Consider the following 24,054-nt stretch of genomic DNA (forward strand, 5'->3'; position numbering starts at 1 on the left):
GAGGAGGAATAATGATCTGGGGCTGTTTTTCATGATACGGGCTAGACCCTTTGTTCCAGTGATAGGAAATCTTAAAGCTACAGCATACAGTGACATTATAGACGATTCTGTGCTTCCAACTTTGTGGCAACAGTTTGGGAAAGGCCCTTTCCTGTTTCAGCATGACAATGGCCCCATGCACAGAGCAAGGTCTATACAGAAATGGTTTGTCGAGATTGGAGTGGAAGAACTTGACTGGCTAGCACAGAGCCCTGACCTCAACCACATTGAACCACTTTGGGATGAATTGGAATGCCGACTGCGAACTAGGTTTAATCGCCCAACATCAGTGCCCGACCTCACCAATGCTCTTGTGGCTGAATGGAAGCAAGTCCCTGCAGCAATGTTCAAACATCTAGTGGAAAGTCTTCCCGGAAGAGTAGAGACTGTTACAGCAGCAAAGGGGGGACCAACTCCATATTAATGGCCATGATTTTGGAATGAGATGTTCAACGAGCTGGTGTCCACATACTTTTTGGTCATGTAGTGTAGCTCACGGCATGCCGGGCAAACTCAATCAAGCATTCCCCGTACCCAGGTGCGACATTCCCAGGTTACTTCCCCTTTTGACTGCAACAATGGTACGTTCTTAAATGTTAAATCCCTCTCAAGAATGGCTGACTATGGCAGGTGGCAAAAGTGCACGACGGGAGATGGGAGAATGAGTTGCAGGGACAGTGTTCTCTTTAATCCGCAACCTCGTTTGAGGTCAAAGAAGAAAGCAGGCAACGGGAGTAGACACATGAAAGCTCAAACACGGGGATACTAGACTTGAGTGACAAAGTCTTTATTCTCAACCTATGGCAGCTGGATTCCACGTCTCTCTTGAGGGTTGGCAGCACCTGCCTAACCTTTTTTCGAATTTGTTCCTGCAACTCACTCTGGACAAGACACTTACAGGTAATTTAAAACTTTAGTAGTATTAGACTTCAGTAAATGTTTTTAGATGGAACCGAGATATGCTGATCCTTTTTTGTGAATGAATAAAGTTCACGTTCATCACTTGTAGCTTCTCCTCTTTACACAGACGTCATTTGGAGTCCCGTTTGTCACCGCCAACTGCTCCATCACAGCCAAGACTGTAACCGGCCACTCCAGGAGAAGCTGTTTGCAGACATTCCGTTCCCATCACACAAGCACTGGACCCAGTGGCTGGTTCTGGAGGAAATGTTTCATCTGCCCTCAATGAGACTGCCCTGCTCTGACATAGAGAGCTTATTGGGAATTGAGAAGGATGTGTTGGAAGGTCATATCCAAGGTGAGTTCATTTATTTTCAGGAAGTTGTAAAGTTCTATATCTATTGTCAGTTTGGTGACAAAGAGTTGACACCCGTTGTGATATAGAGCCACGGAACATGTGTTTTTCTGTTGCTCATTAGAAAAACAAGATTTTAGTCTTCAAGGTGGTCCTGTTTGATTAATGTTTGTCCCCAATAACATACTGTAGATGCGGAAGCCTAGTTCACGTCCTCAATATCACCAGAATGAATTTAAGAACAAGAAATCTGTAATCAATTTGACGTTTTTGCAGAGTATGTTTTATTTGCACATTTTACATTCAAGGTGTTTGGTGTAGTATTTCTCAAGTAAACTAAATGTGCGATGTGTTGTCTAATGTAAACAAAGTCTGGCTGCTGGGCAAGTCTGTCTCGCTGTTTATGCTATTGGATAGAGAACAATCATCGCAGCTGTTCACCCATGTTGGTGGGCAAAATGTACATCCTCAAATCAAAACCCAACCTTAATTTACCCATTGTGACACATTGTTACCCATAATATTTTGCCATGGGCAAAGAGAACAATTTGCAGTTTTATATCTTATTTCCTGCAACACTAAACATTTTGCCATGGGGCAAAGGAAGATGTGTAGTTTTATATCTTATCTCACGCTATTCTACACATTTTGCCATGGGCTAAGAGAGAATTTGGCTTTTTTAAAGCTAAAATACAGGTGCGTTGACTGTGATAAAATGCACTGGATTATGAGCTATCTTGCTTGCTAAATGAACAAATGAAATAAGCAGTGGCATGGTGCATATAGCTATTGAAGGACAGTGACATATGTGGCTTTCAGTTAGATATTTTTGGCAACCCATCCCGTGAGAGTGAATGACATTCCGGTTAATCTGTTCTATTATATTTATCTAATCTGATTAAAACAGTGCACTGTTTGCTATGAATTATATCTGATGGTGTTTGCATGTTTAGGTAAAAAGTATAATGTCCTGTTTGGAACACTGACAAGTAAAGACCAATCCGATTGGCTGGGCTTGCCTCTCCAGAGGCCTACGCCCCTGCTGCCACACATATTGTCCTGAATGAAAGTTTGGAAGGTAGTGGAGGAATGTTTGTCACTTGAATATTACAACAGTGTTTTGTTCTTATTTGACAGACAAAGATGATGATGAGGGAAACATGCTGAAGTTTGAATGGAAGGAGCTGTATTACTTGGCTCTTGAGCAGTAGTGGAAAAAGTACCCAATTGTCATACTTGAACAAAAGTAAAGATCCCTTAATAGAAAATGACTCAAGTAAAAGTCCCCCAATAAAATTCTACTTGAGTAAAAGTCTAAAAGTATTTGGTTTTAAATGTACTTAGTAAAAGTAAAATTATAAATAATTTCAAAATGTTCTTTTTTTATCTTTTTTTTGACGGATAGTCAGAGTGACACTCCAACATTGACATAATTTACAAACGAAGCATGTGTGTCAGGCAGATCAGAGGCAGTAGGGATGACCAGGGATGTTCTGTTGATAAGTGCGTGAATTGGACCATTTTCCTGTCCTGCTAAGCATTCGAAATGTAACTAGTACTTTTGGGTGTCAAGGAAAATGTATGGATTAAAAATGACAATATTTTCTTAAGGAATGTAGGGAAGTAAAAGATATAACATATAAATATTAAAGTAAAGTACAGATACCCCAAAAAACTACTTAAAGTATTTTTACTTAAGTACTTTACACCACTGCTCTTGAGCATCGCGGAAGCATTGCCAACGTTTTCCAGCATGTACTCAACCAACTACAGAACTATGGTACGTCATATGTGATCCCGATGCCTTCCATTGTGCAGGCAGAACCACGCATATTTACATAGAAAAAGCCTAAACGTCCCTTGTCTGACACAAATGTTGACTAAAATGATTTGAACTTACTTTGCCGATTGTCCATAGGTTGGTACTTGTGTGTCAATTTGGGACAAAATATCCACAGGAAAATATTGTTAAAACAGACTTCAAAACGTAGGTCTCTGTGGGTGCCAATCAAGATTTGTTTGCTTGTGACCAAAGGCACGTGCACAAGACTGTGAATTGGTTTCAGTCTCATTTATTAGGCAAGGTCATATGGGGCATACCATTTTTTACTTTTACAGGGATCAATTTTAGGACTAGTCTGCTTTCCACAGCCAGTTATGAATTATAATTAGATTATTCACTGTGAACGCAATGGGATTCAAAGGTGGTAATGTCCTTTATTGCCTGATATGAGCTGCATGCCAGATTTGTTATACAGATGGACTTTTTGGCAGTGCAGATGAAGGCTCGTGACTGTTGTGACGTGGCTATGGCCAAGTTATGTGTGAATTCTGGCCAGGAACATGGTTGTTCCCAATGGATAAAGAAAACATGTTTAGTTCTTTTTCAGTAGTTTGACACCACACCTGTAAGCAATGACTTGATTTAATCCTCAAAGCAGAGCCCTCATCTGACTCATCATATCCAATCTTTAGAATGCTGTACTGGGAAGCTCGACATTGGCATTTTACTCTGGAGAAACTTTTGAGCTGTATCCGCTTGCAGGATTTTGGTTTATTACAGGCAGTCTGTCTATGATTGAAGCCGTTGAGGGAAAAAAAGGTTATCCAATTTTTTGCACTGCTGAGTCGCTTCAAAGTGTTTTTATCGGCTGGTGATATGGGGAGCGGAAACTAGTCACAAATGGTTTCAGTCTCCGAGCTGTCTCCCTCCGGATTATTATGTTATACTGTACCCTCCGAACTGGAGCACTAGTCCTACCCTTCATACACCATCTGAAATCAACTGCATTGGCCTATAGGCAGGGCAATGTTAATGGGAGCTAATGACCTAAAGGCCTCCCTTACTCGTATACTGTATGTTCCATTTCATGATCCTAAAATACATTTTTACAAACTCTACATTTCTGTAAGTGGCAGACAGGAATGGATTTGTGTTCATTTCAAAATGAGTCCTGTTTTCCCTGTAGTTTTTGGTCTCCACTAGATTTAGATGGGGACTGTTGTGGCGTTATCCATGTATTGGAGCATAAATGCAATTTCACCCTTGACATGCAGTGCATCCACTTGTGCTAAAGGTTTCTACCCTGAGGCAGCCCCCCCCCTCTACCAGACCACCGTGAGCTGGAGACCATGTTCAGTCATTACACCCAGTGTCGATTCCAGTGGCTCTTTACCTCATGGCAACAGCCGCTGTCCTTCGACAGGCAGCTCAGGGCCTACAGTGGCGGAAGCAAAGCAAGAGGAAGGTGGCGTCCTGGGGAGGCACGCTGTGTGACGTTCACTACCTGGCCTCGCTCTAACGCATCACCACCGACTACTGGAGTGGGAAGCTGGCCCGGGGCGACGGCACTGTCGGTGAGTAACGCTTTGAGATGTTGCGCCTCGCACCCTATACTTTTATTCTACTTTATGCTAACGTTATGCAGTCATGGCACTCTGATTCGATTGACTGCGCTGAGTGGATCAAACCTTGTGCTTACTCTGGATTTGTTTCAGAACGGGCACCCACTCTTGCGTGCTCATAAATATTCTTCACTCATTAAGGTTATTTTCAATTTCTATGCCCCAAGAATAATATCATACCACCTTGACTTATTACTGTTAATGGTATCACTTCTTTATACATTATTAATTGGATGCAGTGAGTAGGGAAATGAATAAGCCTCTCCCTTGACACTGAGGCTCTTCTATAGAGCGTTACCCTGTGTTCTGCTCTGCTATCTGTTGTACTATGACAGGTCTTGAACAAAGGCCACTGGCTTTCATGCCAAGTGTCTATTCTCCTTCCTCCCAGGAATTCAGATGGTGGAGAACTATTTCTCCATGTGCAATCCACTGGTGGCCTTAATTGTTAAGTGCATTCCCAGCTGATACAGATACTGTGCCTATCGGCATTTTGTCTGGTGGTAATGGGGCTATCTTGGCAAACATGCCAGTGGTCGTGTGGTGTCCCATATACAACAGGAGTTCCCTGATCCTGGTGCAGAATACACAGGGTTTCTCCCTCCCCATATTGACTGATACCATTCAATTCAATAATAAGAAAGGACTAAGTAAAAGTTGTCTAGTAAAAAATGTGATGCCTTCTGCTAGGTCTATCTCCATTTAGAGACATCGGTATCAAGCCCGTCTGTCAGTCTGGACTTTGACAAATGTTGGTGAGTTCTTTGCCAGAGCCCCCAGTGATGGCTATAGCAGCATAGATCAGCTCCTGGCCCCTCCTCAAAGATACTGATCAGACAGACAGGCCAGACCAGACAGACAGACAGAACACTGATTTACATGATCAGTGGCAGTGGTGAAAGAAGTACCCAATTGTCATACTTGAGTAAAAGTATAGATACCTTAATAGAAAGTTACTCAAGTAAAAGTGAAAGTCACCCAGTGAAATACTACTTGAGTAAAAGTATTTGCTTCTAAATATACTTAAGTATCAAAAGTAAATGTATATGTTAAAATATACTTAAGTAGTAAAAGTGTGAATAATTTGAAATCCCTTACATTAAGCAAAGCAGATGGCACCATGTTCTTGATTTTAAAATGTACGGATAGCCAAGGTGTACACTCCAACACCCAGACATCATTAACAAACTATGCATTTGTTTTTAGTGAGTCCGCCAGATCAGAGGCAGTAGGGATGACCACGTGTTTCCTTGGTAAGTGCGTGAACTGGACCATTTCCCTGTCCTGCTAAGCCCTCTACATGTAACGAGTACTTTTGGGTGTCAGGGAAAATATATGGAGTTATTTTCTTTAGGAATGTAGTAAAGTAAAAGTAAAAGTTGTCAAAAATATCAACAGTTAAATAAAGTACAGATACCACAAAAAAACTGCTTATGTAGTACTTTAAAGTATTTTTTACTTAAGTACTTTACACCACTGATCAATAATGGTTATGATTAGCCTGGGGGAACCAACCTGATCGCTTCATTCACCTTTCTGTTTCACTCCAGATATCATAAATGTGCAGTGAAATAGAATGGTGAACACCGCAATCAGGCTGGTTCTACCAGACTAGGTTATGCCCTGGACGTTATATGCACACAGCGAATGCTCACAGCGAGGGCATGTCTGCATGATGCTGATGAGGGCCTCCTTGTTGGTCTTCTCTGTGCTGCATGTTCGGCTCAAACTGGTATCTCTTGAACAACTGCAGCAGGCAATCTTATGAGGTGGTGTTGACTGGGAGAATCTGTGACAAGGTGATTTATATTAGATAGCCAAGTGGTAAATTGCATTTTGGTTCTAAAGAAAGGACAACGCTAATGCACTTCACAACCAAAATGACTACTAGTTGTATCTGCTTGGCTGGGGAATTGGCCTACTATTTTATCAAGCTGGGTATTGTATCTTTGAATACAACTTTTCACATAACACACTACCTGTCGTCGATGAAGCAGTCTTTCATCAAGGTAGTAACTCTGGTCACTATCAGAGACCTCGTGATGATGTGTCCTTTTCATTGGAGTTAAGGGAGACTCTGGCAACAATGGAGGCGGTGTCACAAGGGTACTTGTCACATTTCACACTTTCATTCTGAGGTCTTGCTTGACAAGCTGTGAACATGGTAAGTGAACAGTGAATGAAATGATTTTGAGGTTGCTAAACCATTGCAATCACATTGCTGGACATGTTATGATACCCACCTTTGCTGCGTCTGTTAGGTCCCAGCATCCATTCATGACCAGGGGATCACTCTGGCACCCAACTGCCCACTTTGTCTAATAGAAAAACAGGTTAAATGATTGTCATCATCCTTCAATAATAAACCATGCTTGAGAAACGTATTCTGGCTTAGAAGTTAATTCTATGCTTTACAGATGTAGACGGACTAGCTCCAGATTCGATTAGATTCAGGCCAGTGATGCTGTTACACTTTGCAACCAACCAACTGTGACGTGTTTTGCTATGGCCCTGTGTTGGTTTGAGTTTGTTGCTGCTAGTTAGTACACTGTTGTAGTCACATGAGTTAGCTAGTACCACCATAGTTTCAGCCAATATTTATTTGTGCATTAAATAAGCTTTGCACCTCAGAGAATAATGTGACTGTTTTGTCTAAATTACAATTGCTAACTTGGAGTGGATGAACATAATTGGTAGGAAATAACTTTGCTTTATTATGTTGTCAAATTTACTTTCGATGTTGCATTTTGCTGTTACTAGAGATCCTGGTTTGAGTCCATGCTCTGTCCAGCCGGCCGCGACCGGGAGACCCATGAGTGGTGACCGGGAGACCCATGAGGCAGCGCACAATTAGCCCAGCGTTGTCCGGGTTAGGGGAGGGTTTGGCCGGCAGGGATGTCCTTGTCCCATCACGCACAAGTTTGTCAAATAGCTAGTAATGTTAGCTAGCTAAAATACGGTGGTCCCCTCTATCTTAGTTAGCTGGATAAAATTATAGCTACTGTATCTAAAGTCAATCTGGCCACATCACAAACACGACAAAAGGTTTTTCTACAAATTATTTACCTTTTGAAATGTTATCGTGTTTCTAAGCCAAATCCGAGTTGTATTGAGCTAGGTAGGGTGGCTAACGCTAGCAAGGTGGATAACGTTAGCTGGGCTAGTGGTTAAGGTTAGGGTTAGCTAACATGCAAAGTAAATAGTCTGTAATGAGATTTCAAACAGGCAACATTTGGGTTGCTAGACATTCGCGATATACGCCCACTCATCCTCCCCGACCAACCACCTTACCCGTTTTGGCCTTAAAGTAACCTGTCTTAAGTAACCAAACCAAAGTTAGCATATCATACTAATTTTAGTGTTTTTCTTTACTGCTTTTTCATGAAATCCAATTTGTATTGACAGTCTTGTCCCATTGCTGCAACTCCCCGACAGACTCAGGGGAGGCGAAGGTCGAGAGCCATGCGAAGGTCGAAGCCACATGGGTCTACTGGTCGCCACTCATTGATCTCCCTTAGACTGCTGCGCCACTCGGGAGGCCCTAATATTTACTATGTTACGACTAGTCTATGAGACCAGGCTGGTGCATCCTGCTGGAGGCATGCATTGCATGGTAGGGCTTTTCAGTCCCAAATGGCTGTGATCCTTTGAACACGTTGGTTGGGGGTAATGAAACAACTGAGCCCCATTTAATGAAGGGAAGCGAAGTGGGCGGATGAGTGATTAGCACGTGGAGCTTGGCAAAAGGGGACTAATTGTAATCCAAACCCAACCTTAATTTACTCGTCGTGATGCAGAGGTTTCAAACTCAGCTTTAGACTAGACTGACTTTGACCAAAATTATCCTATTTACACTTTGTAGTCAGTTTTGACACTAGAATAAATGTCTCTGACTCGATGTCACAGGTAAGGGATTAGTCGGTTTTTAGCGGCAGTCACTCTCTAAATGACTACATTTCAGGGAACATTAGTGGAGTGTAATGTGTAGTGCACCTACCGAAATGAAAGCACTCGTTGTGTTTTTGTCAACACTATTGATAAAAAGATGAGAGATGCCATATTCTTTTCAACATTATGGAGGACAATGATCATTTCCTTTGCCAAACTGCTTGTATAAAAATGACATTTTTGGCATTTATTCAGTGGTTTCTTTAGTATTCCATCAGTGTGCATCTCCTTCCGTTAAGCATCTCCAGATCATCAGCTCTGTGCTGGTGATTTCACAGGTCACAGCTTGAGCAGGCTGCAGGAAGCGCCTAGACCCATGTAATGTCCTGCTAAATGGATTATAGACATATCAATGCACGTCCCACTCAATTACACTTCATGTGTGAATACAGGCTAGCTGCAGGCTTGTACTCTATAGCAATAGCCAGCGATACAGTCAAGGACAGTGTTATCAATACAATTTATACAATCATATTGGCATTTGGCACATTAGTGGTTTGTATGAGCAATTATGGATGGGATTGTTTTTTCCCAGCTAGTTTACTTGATGTATAGAATTGGAAAAACACAACTTTGGCATTAGGAATTTGCTTGGATGACAGTGGCATATAGGCTGCTGTAGTGTTAGATATTCCTAAATTCTACTGTATGATTGTCTGATGGTGTCACCTTAGTTCCTTTGTTATGTTTCTTGTTTAGGTTGGTCAGGGCGTGAGTTGGGGTGGGCATTCTATGTGTTGTTCTAGTTTTGGTTTTCTATGTGTTTGGCCTGGTATGGTTCTCAATCAGAGGCAGCTGTCAATCGTTGTCTCTGATTGAGAATCATACTTAGGTAGCCTGTTTTTCCCACTTGATTTGTGGGTAGTTGTCTTCTCTTTTGTGTGTTTGCACCTTACAGGACTGTTTCGTTGCACTCTCTTTGTTGTTTTGTTATTCAGTGTTCAGTTGATTTATTAAATATTAACATGGACACCTACCACGCTGCGCATTGGTCCGATCTTGACAACTCTTCCTCAGATGACGAGGAGAACCGTTACAGATGGATTAGGGATTGACTGAGTGCAGGTGTACGAGGACACCCTGGAGGGCGTGTACCTGCTGCTGAGGGAGATACAGGAGACCCTGGTGGAGCACAAGAGGTTCTGGCAGGTGGCCAAGGTCCAGATGGCCCAAGTGTGCACCCTAAAGAGACTGCCATCAACTGGAAAAAAATCGACAGACTGCCCTACTACAAGTATATGATTATTACACAGAAGACAAATGCAACATGTAACAATTTCAAAGATTTTACTGAGTTTCAGTTCATGTAAGGAAATCCGCCAATTTAAATGAATTCATTAGGCCCTAATCTATGGATTTCATATGAATGGGAATACAGATATGCATCTGTTGGTCACAGATACCTTAAAAAAAACATAGGTAGGGGCGTGGATCAGGAAACCAGTCAGTATCTGGTGTGGCAACTGTTTGCCTCATGCAGCGTGACACATCTTCTTAGCATAGAATTGAATCAGGCTTGTGGCCTGTGGAATGTTGTCCCACTCCTCTTCAATGGCTGTGCGAAGTTGCTGGATATTGGCGGGCCTCAGGATCTCGTCACGGTATCTCTGTGCATTCAAATTGCCGTATGCCTGCCCATACCATAACCCCACCTCCACCATGGAACACTGGTCACAACGTTCACATCAGCAAACCACTCACCCCACGATTCCATACACGCTGTCTGCCATCTGCCCAGTTCAGTTGAAACCGGGATTCATCCACACTTCTCCAGCATGACAGTGGCCTTCGAAAGTGAGCATTTGCCCACTGAAGTCAGTTACGATGCCAAATTGCAGTCAGGTCAAGACCATAGTGAGGACAACGAGCACACAGATGAGCTTCCCTGAGACAGTTTCTGACTGTTTGTGCAGAAATTCACAGTTATATCAGCTGTTCGGGTGGCTGGTCTCAGACTATGCTGCAGGTGAAGAAGCTGGATGTGGAGGTCCTGGGCTGGCGTTGTTACACGTTGCCTGTGGTTGTGAGGCCGGTTGGACTTACTGCCAAATTTTCTAAAATGACGGAGATAAATGATCATTAAATTCTCGGTCAACAGCTCTGGTGGACAGCATACCATTTGCACACTCCCTCAAAACTTGAGATATCTGTGGCATTGTGTTGTGTGACAAAACTGCCTATTTTAGTGGCCTTTTATTGTCCCCAGCACAAGGTGCACCTGTGTAATGATCATGCTGTTTAATCAGCTTCTTGATAATCCATCCACCTGACAGGTGTGGCATATCTTGGCAAAGGAGAAATGCTCACTAACAGGGATGTAAACATTATTTTTGCACAAATAAGCTTCTTGTGCGTCAAACGTTTCTGGGATATTTTATTTCAGCTCATGAAATATGACACCAACAATGTACACGTTGCGATTATATTTTTGTTCTGTATAGTTAATCAGATCCAGATAACTAATCAGGGTTAGGCTTGAGCGGTATCCAGATTGTCATACTGTTCTTGTGCCATCCCAGGACTACACTGAGCCTCTGTAGTCCGACGATTAGCAAACATGTAAAATGCTAATGAGTGCATGCAAGCATATTATAATATAAACTAGTGGGACGGTGTGGTGAAAGCACTTTGAGGTCAAAGCAAATAAGTGGTTGCAGTTTAAAGGCCCAGTGCAGTCAAATGTTTCCCTGTATTTTTATGTATATTTCCACGCTGAGGTTGGAATAATACTGTGAAAATGATACTGCCCTTTTAGTGTAAGAGCTGTTTGAAAAGATTACTAGACATTTCTGCCTGTTCTAGTGGGATGGAGATTTGGCCTGCCTGGTGACCTCATCAGCCGGTAATTGGTGAATGGACCAATAAGAAAGAGTTCCAAACCTCTCTACCAATAACAGATGGTTTTCAGTTTTCCCCTCTTGACTCAGACCTCTCCCAGACAGTCCCAGTGAAATTCTTGCTTGAGAAATTGCTCTTTGCAACAGAGCTATTTTTCATATTTTTGACCGTTTTAATTGATAAATTAAATATGAAAATGTAAAATTTAAAGTAATTTTTTTCAATGGTATTGAAAATCATACCAGGGTATTTCAAAATACCCCGGGGGTACGGTATATATGGCTTACCGCCTAACTCTTATGCATTTCAGATCCTATTCAGAGGGAATATGGAGCTATACTGTTAGTTGGTTAAAAACTCGTTAGCTATGCTTTGAAGCCTGGGGAGAGAGTGCTGTGTAATCAGGGCACAGCTGGTAGCTTCAAACACATTGCCTGCAGCACAGGACCCAGCACTATCCACTGTCAGTCAATGATATGTTTGAACTTCAAGACTGCTCATCCTCTCGACCTATACAGAGGAGTTCAACAGAAGCCCATAACTCAGAGCCTGAATCTTTTACCCCAGGGATGAATTACATATTTCCAGGCTCATTGTGATTCTTAAAGTGGTAATCTATAGTTCAAACCAGACACCCCGCCACAGATTTAGCAAAAAGTTTAGGGCTGTGCCTGGAGACCATTCTCAAATGAATCTACAGAGCTGTGAATGCAAGAACCATCCATGAGATTATAGTTTTAACCATGTTTTGAAGCTATACAGTGTTTTATTAACAATGTTATTATAAACAAAGGTATAAAAACAAGCTTATTTTTCGGGGTTCTGATGGCTTTAGACAGTTGAACTAAATTCTTGAGGCATTTAATTAATAAAAAAACAAACAAACAGGGATGTTTCAATCACAGATTGCACCTTTTTGAAGTTACAGGAGTCTAAATGAAACACTGACTGGCTGCAGGACTACATGTAATAACCACTTGTGAATAAAACAATCTTTCACCATGGTATTATCAATGTAATATTTTCAATGCCCTTAGTATTCAGAGTCTCCATCCTGTCTGGGCGAGTCATTACGTATTCGCTTAATCCAAATTTAAGGCACTGTGGAGAGAATAACTTGAGCTCTCTGAAAGTTACTTTGGGCAGTTTTTTTTCTTTCTTCTAAGAGATGACAAATTGCCTTCATGGAGTTACCCATTTACTCCGTTTTCTTGCACATTCTGTTGTTCTCCTGTCCCTATGTGGTTTGATCATGTGAAATTCATCCCTGCTTTGAAAATAATGATCCTCACAGTAGAGATTGGATGGAAGAAAAGAGGACTGAAAATACTCTTTCATTGCTACTCCAAGGTGTCTCAATTCAGGGCCACCCACCTATTCATGAATTGATTTTTTGTGTTTGTTTCACTCTTTCATTAAGTGTTTCATTTGGATCAGGAATATGACCATTTTGGAATTGATCAAAAAATTTTGTCATGCATTTTCTGTCATTACTTAATATTCATTCATATTAGCCATATGGCCATTAGAAATGTCTGGAGTGCATCTCTCTGGTCATCCCTCAGGCAGTACATAGTGTCAGGCAATGTGGTGTACCGAGGGCACGTGCAGAGCTTCCTCCAAAGGAAGAGGCTGGTCCATCACTGGATCTTCCTGGAGCAGAACTCCTAGGTTCACACGGGTGCTGCCTGACAACCTCTACCCTCTGCTGGAGTTTGACACCAAGATCTCCCAAGGTAAAGTAGAGCCTCGGGTCTCCAGAATGTACCCAGAAACCTCTGTTATCATTATATATCCACCCTATCAGCTACAGAAACCTCTGTTCTCCAGTATATACCCACCCTATCAGCTACAGAAACCTCTGTTCTCCAGTATATACCCACCCTATCAGCTACAGAAACCTCTGTTCTCCAGTATATACCCACCCTATCAGCTACAGAAACCTCTGTTCTCCAGTATATACCCACCCTATCAGCTACAGAAACCTCTGTTCTCCAGTATATACCCACCCTATCAGCTACAGAAACATCTGTTCTCCATTATGTACCAACCCTATCAGCTACAGAAACATCTGTTCTCCAGTATATACCCACCCTATCAGCTACAGAAACCTCTGTTCTCCAGTATATACCCACCCTATCAGCTACAGAAACCTCTGTTCTCCAGTATATATCCACCCTATCAGCTACAGAAACCTCTGTTCTCCAGTATATACCCACCCTATCAGCTACAGAAACCTCTGTTCTCCAGTATATACCCACCCTATCAGCTACAGAAACCTCTGTTCTCCAGTATATACCCACCCTATCAGCTACAGAAACCTCTGTTCTCCAGTATATACCCACCCTATCAGCTACAGAAACCTCTGTTCTCCAGTATATACCCACCCTATCAGCTACAGAAACCTCTGTTCTCCAGTATGTACCCACCCTATCAGCTACAGAAACATCTGTTCTCCAGTATATACCCACCCTATCAGCTACAGAAACCTCTGTTCTCCAGTATATACCCACCCTATCAGCTACAGAAACCTCTGTTCTCCAGTATATACCCACCCTATCAGCTACAGAAACCTCTGTTCTCCAGTATATACCCACCCTATCAGCTACAGAAACCTCTGTTCTCCAGTATATACCCACCCTATCAGCTACAGAAACCTCTGTTCTCCAGTATATACACACCCTATCTGCTACAGAAACCTCTGTTCTCCAGTATATACCCACCCTATCAGCTACAGAAACCTCTGTTCTCCAGTCCATATACTATCAGCTACAGAAACCTCTGTTCTCCCTATCAGCTACAGAAACCTCTGTTCTCCAGTATATACCCACCCTATCAGCTACAGAAACCTCTGTTCTCCAGTATATACCCACCCTATCAGCTACAGAAACCTCTGTTCTCCAGTATATACCCACCCTATCAGCTACAGAAACCTCTGTTCTCCAGTATATACCCACCCTATCAGCTACAGAAACCTCTGTTCTCCAGTATATACCCACTATCAGCTACAGAAACTCTGTTCTCAGCTATCAGAAACCTCTGTTCTCCAGTATATACCCACCCTATCAGCTACAGAAACCTCTGTTCTCCAGTATATACCCACCCTATCAGCTACAGAAACCTCTGTTCTCCAGTATATACCCACCCTATCAGCTACAGAACCTCTGTTCTCCAGTATATACCCACCCTATCAGCTACAGAAACCTCTGTTCTCCAGTATATACCCACCCTATCAGCTACAGAAACCTCTGTTCTCCAGTATATATACAGCTACAGAAACCTCTGTTCTCCTATCAGCTACAGAAACCTCTGTTCTCCAGTATATACCCACCCTATCAGCTACAGAAACCTCTGTTCTCCAGTATATACCCTCTGTTCTCCTATCAGCTACAGAAACCTCTGTTCTCCAGTATATACCCACCCTATCAGCTACAGAAACCTCTGTTCTCCAGTATATACCCACCCTATCAGCTACAGAAACCTCTGTTCTCCAGTATATACCCACCCTATCAGCTACAGAAACCTCTGTTCTCCAGTATATACCCACCCTATCAGCTACAGAAACCTCTGTTCTCCAGTATATACCCACCCTATCAGCTACAGAAACCTCTGTTCTCCAGTATATACCCACCCTATCAGCTACAGAAACCTCTGTTCTCCAGTATATACCCACCCTATCAGCTACAGAAACCTCTGTTCTCCAGTATATACCCACCCTATCAGCTACAGAAACCTCTGTTCTCCAGTATATACCCACCCTATCAGCTACAGAAACCTCTGTTCTCCAGTATATACCCACCCTATCAGCTACAGAAACCCTCTGTTCTCCAGTATATACCCACCCTATCAGCCCAGAAACCTCTGTTCCCAGTATATCACCCTATCAGCTACAGAAACCTCTGTTCTCCAGTATATACCCACCCTATCAGCTACAGAAACCTCTGTTCTCCAGTATATACCCACCCTATCAGCTACAGAAACCTCTGTTCTCCAGTATATACCCACCCTATCAGCTACAGAAACCTCTGTTCTCCAGTATATACACCCTATCAGCCCCACTCCTATCAGCTACAGAAACCTCTGTTCTCCAGTATATACCCACCCTATCAGCTACAGAAACCTCTGTTCTCCAGTATATACCCACCCTATCAGCTACAGAAACCTCTGTTCTCCAGTATATATCAGCCAGAAACCCTATCAGCTACAGAAACCTCTGTTCTCCAGTATATACCCACCCTATCAGCTACAGAAACCTCTGTTCTCCAGTATATACCCACCCTATCAGCTACAGAAACCTCTGTTCTCCAGTATATACCCACCCTATCAGCTCAGAAAGCTCCAGTATAAACCTATCAGCTACAGTTCTCCAGTATATACCCACCCTATCAGCTACAGAAACCTCTGTTCTCCAGTATATACCCACCCTATCAGCTACAGAAACCTCTGTTCTCCAGTATATACCCACCCTATCACAGAAACCTCTGTTCTCCAGTATATACCCACCCTATCAGCTACAGAAACCTCTGTTCTCCAGTATATACCCACCCTATCAGCTACAGAAACCTCTGTTCTCCAGTATATACCCACCCTATCAGCTACAGAAACCTCTGTTCTCCAGTATATACCCACCCTATCAGCTACAGAAACCTCTGTTCTCCAGTATATACCCACCCTATCAGCTACAGAAACCTCTGTTCTCCAGTATATACCCACCCTATCAGCTACAGAAACCTCTGTTCTCCAGTATATACCCACCCCAGTATATACCCCTATCAGCTACAGAAACCTCTGTTCTCCAGTATATACCCACCCTATCAGCTACAGAAACCTCTGTTCTCCAGTATATACCCACCCTATCAGCTACAGAAACCTCTGTTCTCCAGTATATACCCACCCTATCAGCTACAGAAACCTCTGTTCTCCAGTATATACCCACCCTATCAGCTACAGAAACCTCTGTTCTCCTATCAGCTACAGAAACCTCTGTTCTCCAGTATATACCCACCCTATCAGCTACAGAAACCTCTGTTCTCCAGTATATACCCACCCTATCAGCTACAGAAACCTCTGTTCTCCAGTATATACCCACCCTATCATCAGCTCTGTTCTCCAGAAACCTCTGTTCTCTGTTCTCCAGTATATACCCACCCTATCAGCTACAGAAACCTCTGTTCTCCAGTATATACCCACCCTATCAGCTACAGAAACCTCTGTTCTCCAGTATATACCCACCCTATCAGCTACAGAAACCTCTGTTCTCCAGTATATACCCACCCTATCAGCTACAGAAACCTCTGTTCTCCAGTATATACCCACCCTATCAGCTACAGAAACCTCTGTTCTCCAGTATATACCCACCCTATCAGCTACAGAAACCTCTGTTCTCCAGTATATACCCACCCTATCAGCTACAGAAACCTCTGTTCTCCAGTATATACCCACCCTATCAGCTACAGAAACCTCTGTTCTCCAGTATATACCCACCCTATCAGCTACAGAAACCTCTGTATCTCAGCTACAGAAACCTCTGTTCTCCAGTATATACCCACCCTATCAGCTACAGAAACCTCTGTTCTCCAGTATATACCCACCCTATCAGCTACAGAAACTCTGTTCTGTTCTCTACAGAAACAGTATATACCCACCCTATCAGCTACAGAAACCTCTGTTCTCCAGTATATACCCACCCTATCAGCTACAGAAACCTCTGTTCTCCAGTATATACCCACCCTATCAGCTACAGAAACCTCTGTTCTCCAGTATATACCCACCCTATCAGCTACAGAAACCTCTGTTCTCCAGTATATCCAGCTACAGAAACCTCTGTTCTCCAGTATATACCCACCTATCAGCTACAGAAACCTCTGTTCTCCAGTATATACCCACCCTATCAGCTACAGAAACCTCTGTTCTCCAGTATATACCCACCCTATCAGCTACAGAAACCTCTGTTCTCCAGTATATACCCACCCTATCAGCTACAGAAACCTCTGTTCTCCAGTATATACCCACCCTATCAGCTACAGAAACCTCTGTTCTCCAGTATATACCCACCCTATCAGCTACAGAAACCTCTGTTCTCCAGTATATATATCAGCTACCCTGTTCTCCCTATCAGCTACAGAAACCTCTGTTCTCCAGTATATACCCACCCTATCAGCTACAGAAACCTCTGTTCTCCAGTATATACCCACCCTATCAGCTACAGAAACCTCTGTTCTCCAGTATATACCCACCCTATCAGCTACAGAAACCTCTGTTCTCCAGTATATACCCACCCTATCAGCTACAGAGAAACCCTATCAGCTACAGAAACCTCTGTTCTCCAGTATATACCCACCCTATCAGCTACTCTGTTCTCCAGAAACCCTATCAGCTACAGAAACCTCTGTTCTCCAGTATATACCCACCCTATCAGCTACAGAAACCTCTGTTCTCCAGTATATACCTCTGTTCTCCACCCTATCAGCTACAGAAACCTCTGTTCTCCAGTATATACCCACCCTATCAGCTACAGAAACCTCTGTTCTCCAGTATATACCCACCCTATCAGCTACAGAAACCTCTGTTCTCCAGTATATACCCACCCTATCAGCTACAGAAACCTCTGTTCTCCAGTATATACCCACCCTATCAGCTACAGAAACCTCTGTTCTCCAGTATATACCCACCCTATCAGCTACAGAAACCTCTGTTCTCCAGTATATACCCACCCTATCAGCTACAGAAACCTCTGTTCTCCAGTATATACCCACCCTATCAGCTACAGAAACCTCTCAGAAACCTCTGTTCTATCAGCTACAGAAATCAGCTACAGAAACCTCTGTTCTCCAGTATATACCCACCCTATCAGCTACAGAAACCTCTGTTCTCCAGTATATACCCACCCTATCAGCTACAGAAACCTCTGTTCTCCAGTATATACCCACCCTATCAGCTACAGAAACCTCTGTTCTCCAGTATATACCCACCCTATCAGCCAGAAACCTCTGTTCTCCAGTATGTACCCACCCTATCAGCTACAGAAACCTCTGTTCTCCAGTATATACCCACCCTATCAGCTACAGAAACCTCTGTTCTCCAGTATATACCCACCCTATCAGCTACAGAAACCTCTGTTCTCCAGTATATACCCACCCCTATCAGCTACAGAAACCTCTGTTCTCCAGTATATACCCACCCTATCAGCTACAAACCTCTGTTCTCCAGTATATACCCACCCTATCAGCTACAGAAACCTCTGTTCTCCAGTATATACCCACCCTATCAGCTACAGAAACCTCTGTTCTCCAGTATATACCCACCCTATCAGCTACAGAAACCTCTGTTCTCCAGTATATACCCACCCTATCAGCTACAGAAACCTCTGTTCTCCAGTATATACCCACCCTATCAGCTACAGAAACCTCTGTTCTCCAGTATATACCAGAAACCTCTGTTCTCCTATCAGCTACAGAAACCTCTGTTCTCCAGTATATACCCACCCTATCAGCTACAGAAACCTCTGTTCTCCAGTATATACCCACCCTATCAGCTACAGAAACTCTGTTCTCCAGTATATACCCACCCTATCAGCTACAGAAACCTCTGTTCTCCAGTATATACCCACCCTATCAGCTACAGAAACCTCTGTTCTCCAGTATATACCCACCCTATCAGCTACAGAAACCTCTGTTCTCCAGTATATACCCACCCTATCAGCTACAGAAACCTCTGTTCTCCAGTATATACCCACCCTATCAGCTACAGAAACCTGTTCTGTTCTCCAGTATATACCCACCCTATCAGCTACAGAAACCTCTGTTCTCCAGTATATACCCACCCTATCAGCTACAGAAACCTCTGTTCTCCAGTATATACCCACCCTATCAGCTACAGAAACCTCTGTTCTCCAGTATATACCCACCCTATCAGCTACAGAAACCTCTGTTCTCCAGTATATACCCACCCTATCAGCTACAGAAACCTCTGTTCTCCAGTATATACCCACCCTATCAGCTACAGAAACCTCTGTTCTCCAGTATATAACCCCTCTGTTCTCCAGTATATACCCACCCTATCAGCTACATCAGCTACAGAACCTCTGTTCTCCAGTATATACCCACCCTATCAGCTACAGAAACCTCTGTTCTCCAGTATATACCCACCCTATCAGCTACAGAAACCTCTGTTCTCCAGTATATACCCACCCTATCAGCTACAGAAACCTCTGTTCTCCAGTATATACCCACCCTATCAGCTACAGAAACCTCTGTTCTCCAGTATATACCCACCCTATCAGCTACAGAAACCTCTGTTCTCCAGTATATACCCACCCTATCAGCTACAGAAACCTCTGTTCTCCAGTATATACCCACCCTATCAGCTACAGAAACCTCTGTTCTCCAGTATATACCCACCCTATCAGCTACAGAAACCTCTGTTCTCCAGTATATACCCACCCTATCAGCTACAGAACCTCTGTTCTCCAGTATATACCCACCCTATCAGCTACAGAAACCTCTGTTCTCCATATACCCAATCAGCTACAGAAACCTCTGTTCTCCAGTATATACCCACCCTATCAGCTACAGAAACCTCTGTTCTCCAGTATATACCCACCCTATCAGCTACAGAAACCTCTGTTCTCCAGTATATACCCACCCTATCAGCTACAGAAACCTCTGTTCTCCAGTATATACCCACCCTATCAGCTACAGAAACCTCTGTTCTCCAGTATATACCCACCCTATCAGCTACAGAAACCTCTGTTCTCCAGTATATACCCACCCTATCAGCTACAGAAACCTCTGTTCTCCAGTATATACCCACCCTATCAGCTACAGAAACCTCTGTTCTCCAGTATATACCCACCCTATCAGCCAGAAATCAGCTACAGAAACCTCTGTTCTCCAGTATATACCCACCCTATCAGCTACAGAAACCTGTTCTCCAGTCTGTTCTCCAGTATATACCCACCCTATCAGCTACAGAAACCTCTGTTCTCCAGTATATACCCACCCTATCAGCTACAGAAACCTCTGTTCTCCAGTATATACCCACCCTATCAGCTACAGAAACCTCTGTTCTCCAGTATATACCCACCCTATCAGCTACAGAAACCTCTGTTCTCCAGTATATACCCACCCTATCAGCTACAGAAACCTCTGTTCTCCAGTATATACCCACCCTATCAGCTACAGAAACCTCTGTTCTCCAGTATATATATCAGCCAGAAACCCTATCATACCCACCCTATCAGCTACAGAAACCTCTGTTCTCCAGAAACCTCTGTTCTCCAGTATATACCCACCCTATCAGCTACAGAAACCTCTGTTCTCCAGTATATACCCACCCTATCAGCTACAGAAACCTCTGTTCTCCAGTATATACCCACCCTATCAGCTACAGAAACCTCTGTTCTCCAGTATATACCCACCCTATCAGCTACAGAAACCTCTGTTCTCCAGTATATACCCACCCTATCAGCTACAGAAACCTCTGTTCTCCAGTATATACCCACCCTATCAGCTACAGAAACCTCTGTTCTCCAGTATATACCCACCCTATCAGCTACAGAAACCTCTGTTCTCCAGTATATACCCACCCTCAGCTACAGAAATCAGCTACAGAAACCTCTGTTCTCCAGTATATACCCACCCTATCAGCTACAGAAACCTCTGTTCTCCAGTATATACCCACCCTATCAGCTACAGAAACCTCTGTTCTCCAGTATATACCCACCCTATCAGCTACAGAAACCTCTGTTCTCCAGTATATACCCACCCCAGAAACCTCTGTTCTCCAGTATATACCCACCCTATCAGCTACAGAAACCTCTGTTCTCCAGTATATACCCACCCTATCAGCTACAGAAACCTCTGTTCACAGTATATACCCACTCCTATCAGCTACAGAAACCTCTGTTCTCCAGTATATACCCACCCTATCAGCTACAGAAACCTCTGTTCTCCAGTATATACCCACCCTATCAGCTACAGAAACCTCTGTTCTCCAGTATATACCCACCCTATCAGCTACAGAAACCTCTGTTCTCCAGTATATACCCACCCTATCAGCTATCAGCTACAGAAACCTCTGTTCTCCAGTATATACCCACCCTATCAGCTACAGAAACCTCTGTTCTCCAGTATATACCCACCCTATCAGCTACAGAAACCTCTGTTCTCCAGTATATACCCACCCTATCAGCTACAGAAACCTCTGTTCTCCAGCTACAGAAACCTCTGTTCTCCAGTATATACCCACCCTATCAGCTACAGAAACCTCTGTTCTCCAGTATATACCCACCCTATCAGCTACAGAAACCTCTGTTCTCCAGTATATACCCACCCTATCAGCTACAGAAACCTCTGTTCTCCAGTATATACCCACCCTATCAGCTACAGAAACCTCTGTTCTCCAGTATATACCCACCCTATCAGCTACAGAAACCTCTGTTCTCCAGTATATACCCACCCTATCAGCTACAGAAACCTCTGTTCTCCAGTATATACCCACCTCTGTTCTCCAGTATATACACACCCACAAGCTACAGAAACCTCTGTTCTCCAGTATATACCCACCCTATCAGCTACAGAAACCTCTGTTCTCCAGTATATACCCACCCTATCAGCTACAGAAACCTCTGTTCTCCAGTATATACCCACCCTATCAGCTACAGAAACCTCTGTTCTCCAGTATATACCCACCCTATCAGCTACAGAAACCTCTGTTCTCCAGTATATACCCACCCTATCAGCTACAGAAACCTCTGTTCTCCAGTATATACCCACCCTATCAGCTACAGAAACCTCTGTTCTCCAGTATATACCCACCCTATCAGCTACCCTCTGTTCTCCAGTATATATCAGCTACAGAAACCTCTGTTCTCCAGTATATACCCACCCTATCAGCTCCACAGAAACCTCTGTTCTCCAGTATATACCCACCCTATCAGCTACAGAAACCTCTGTTCTCCAGTATATACCCACCCTATCAGCTACAGAAACCTCTGTTCTCCAGTATATACCCACCCTATCAGCTACAGAAACCTCTGTTCTCCAGTATATACCCACCCTATCAGCTACAGAAACCTCTGTTCTCCAGTATATACCCACCCTATCAGCTACAGAAACCTCTGTTCTCCAGTATATACCCACCCTATCAGCTACAGAAACCTCTGTTCTCCAGTATATACCCACCCTATCAGCTCAGAAACCTCTGTTCTCCAGTATATACCCACCCTATCAGCTACAGAAACAGAAACCTATCTGAAACCTCTGTTCTCCAGTATATACCCACCCTATCAGCTACAGAAACCTCTGTTCTCCAGTATATACCCACCCTATCAGCTACAGAAACCTCTGTTCTCCAGTATATACCCACCCTATCAGCTACAGAAACCTCTGTTCTCCAGTATATACCCACCCTATCAGCTACAGAAACCTCTGTTCTCCAGTATATACCCACCCTATCAGCTACAGAAACCTCTGTTCTCCAGTATATACCCACCCTATCAGCTACAGAAACCTCTGTTCTCCAGTATATACCCACCCTATCAGCTACAGAAACCTCTGTTCTCCAGTATATACCCACCCTATCAGCTACAGAAACCTCTGTTCTCCAGTATATACCCACCCTATCAGCTACAGAAACCTCTGTTCTCCAGTATATACCCACCCTATCAGCTACAGAAACCTCTGTTCTCCAGTATATACCCACCCTATCAGCTACAGAAACCTCTGTTCTCCAGTATATACCCACCCTATCAGCTACAGAAACCTCTGTTCTCCACCTCTGTTCTATATACCCACCCTATCAGCTACAGAAACCTCTGTTCTCCAGTATATATACCCACAGAAACCCCTATCAGCTACAGAAACCTCTGTTCTCCAGTATATACCCACCCTATCAGCTACAGAAACCTCTGTTCTCCAGTATATACCCACCCTATCAGCTACAGAAACCTCTGTTCTCCAGTATATACCCACCCTATCAGCTACAGAAACCTCTGTTCTCCTATCATCAGCTACAGAAACCTCTGTTCTCCAGTATATACCCACCCTATCAGCTACAGAAACCTCTGTTCTCCAGTATATACCCACCCTATCAGCTACAGAAACCTCTGTTCTCCAGTATATACCCACCCTATCCTACAGAAACCTCTGTTCTCAGCTACCCACCCTATCAGCTACAGAAACCTCTGTTCTCCAGTATATACCCACCCTATCAGCTACAGAAACCTCTGTTCTCCAGTATATACCCACCCTATCAGCTACAGAAACCTCTGTTCTCCAGTATATACCCACCCTATCAGCTACAGAAACCTCTGTTCTCCAGAAACCTCTGTTCTCCATATACCCACCCTATCAGCTACAGAAACCTCTGTTCTCCAGTATATACCCAGAAACCCTATCAGCTACAGAAACCTCTGTTCTCCAGTATATACCTCTGTTCTCCCACCCTATCAGCTACAGAAACCTCTGTTCTCCAGTATATACCCACCCTATCAGCTACAGAAACCTCTGTTCTCCAGTATATACCCACCCTATCAGCTACAGATGTTCTCCAGTATATACCCACCCTAT

General features: G+C 43.4%; 1 pseudogene; it reads left to right on the forward strand.

The window, feature by feature from the left end:
- Window positions 1-539: 539 nt before the first annotated feature.
- Window positions 540-15,832, forward strand: LOC115140414 (uncharacterized; annotated as a pseudogene).
- Window positions 15,833-24,054: the final 8,222 nt, after the last annotated feature.

Source organism: Oncorhynchus nerka, linkage group LG13, assembly GCF_034236695.1.
Source record: "Oncorhynchus nerka isolate Pitt River linkage group LG13, Oner_Uvic_2.0, whole genome shotgun sequence".
In the NCBI taxonomy this organism is placed as follows: Eukaryota; Metazoa; Chordata; class Actinopteri; order Salmoniformes; family Salmonidae; genus Oncorhynchus; species Oncorhynchus nerka.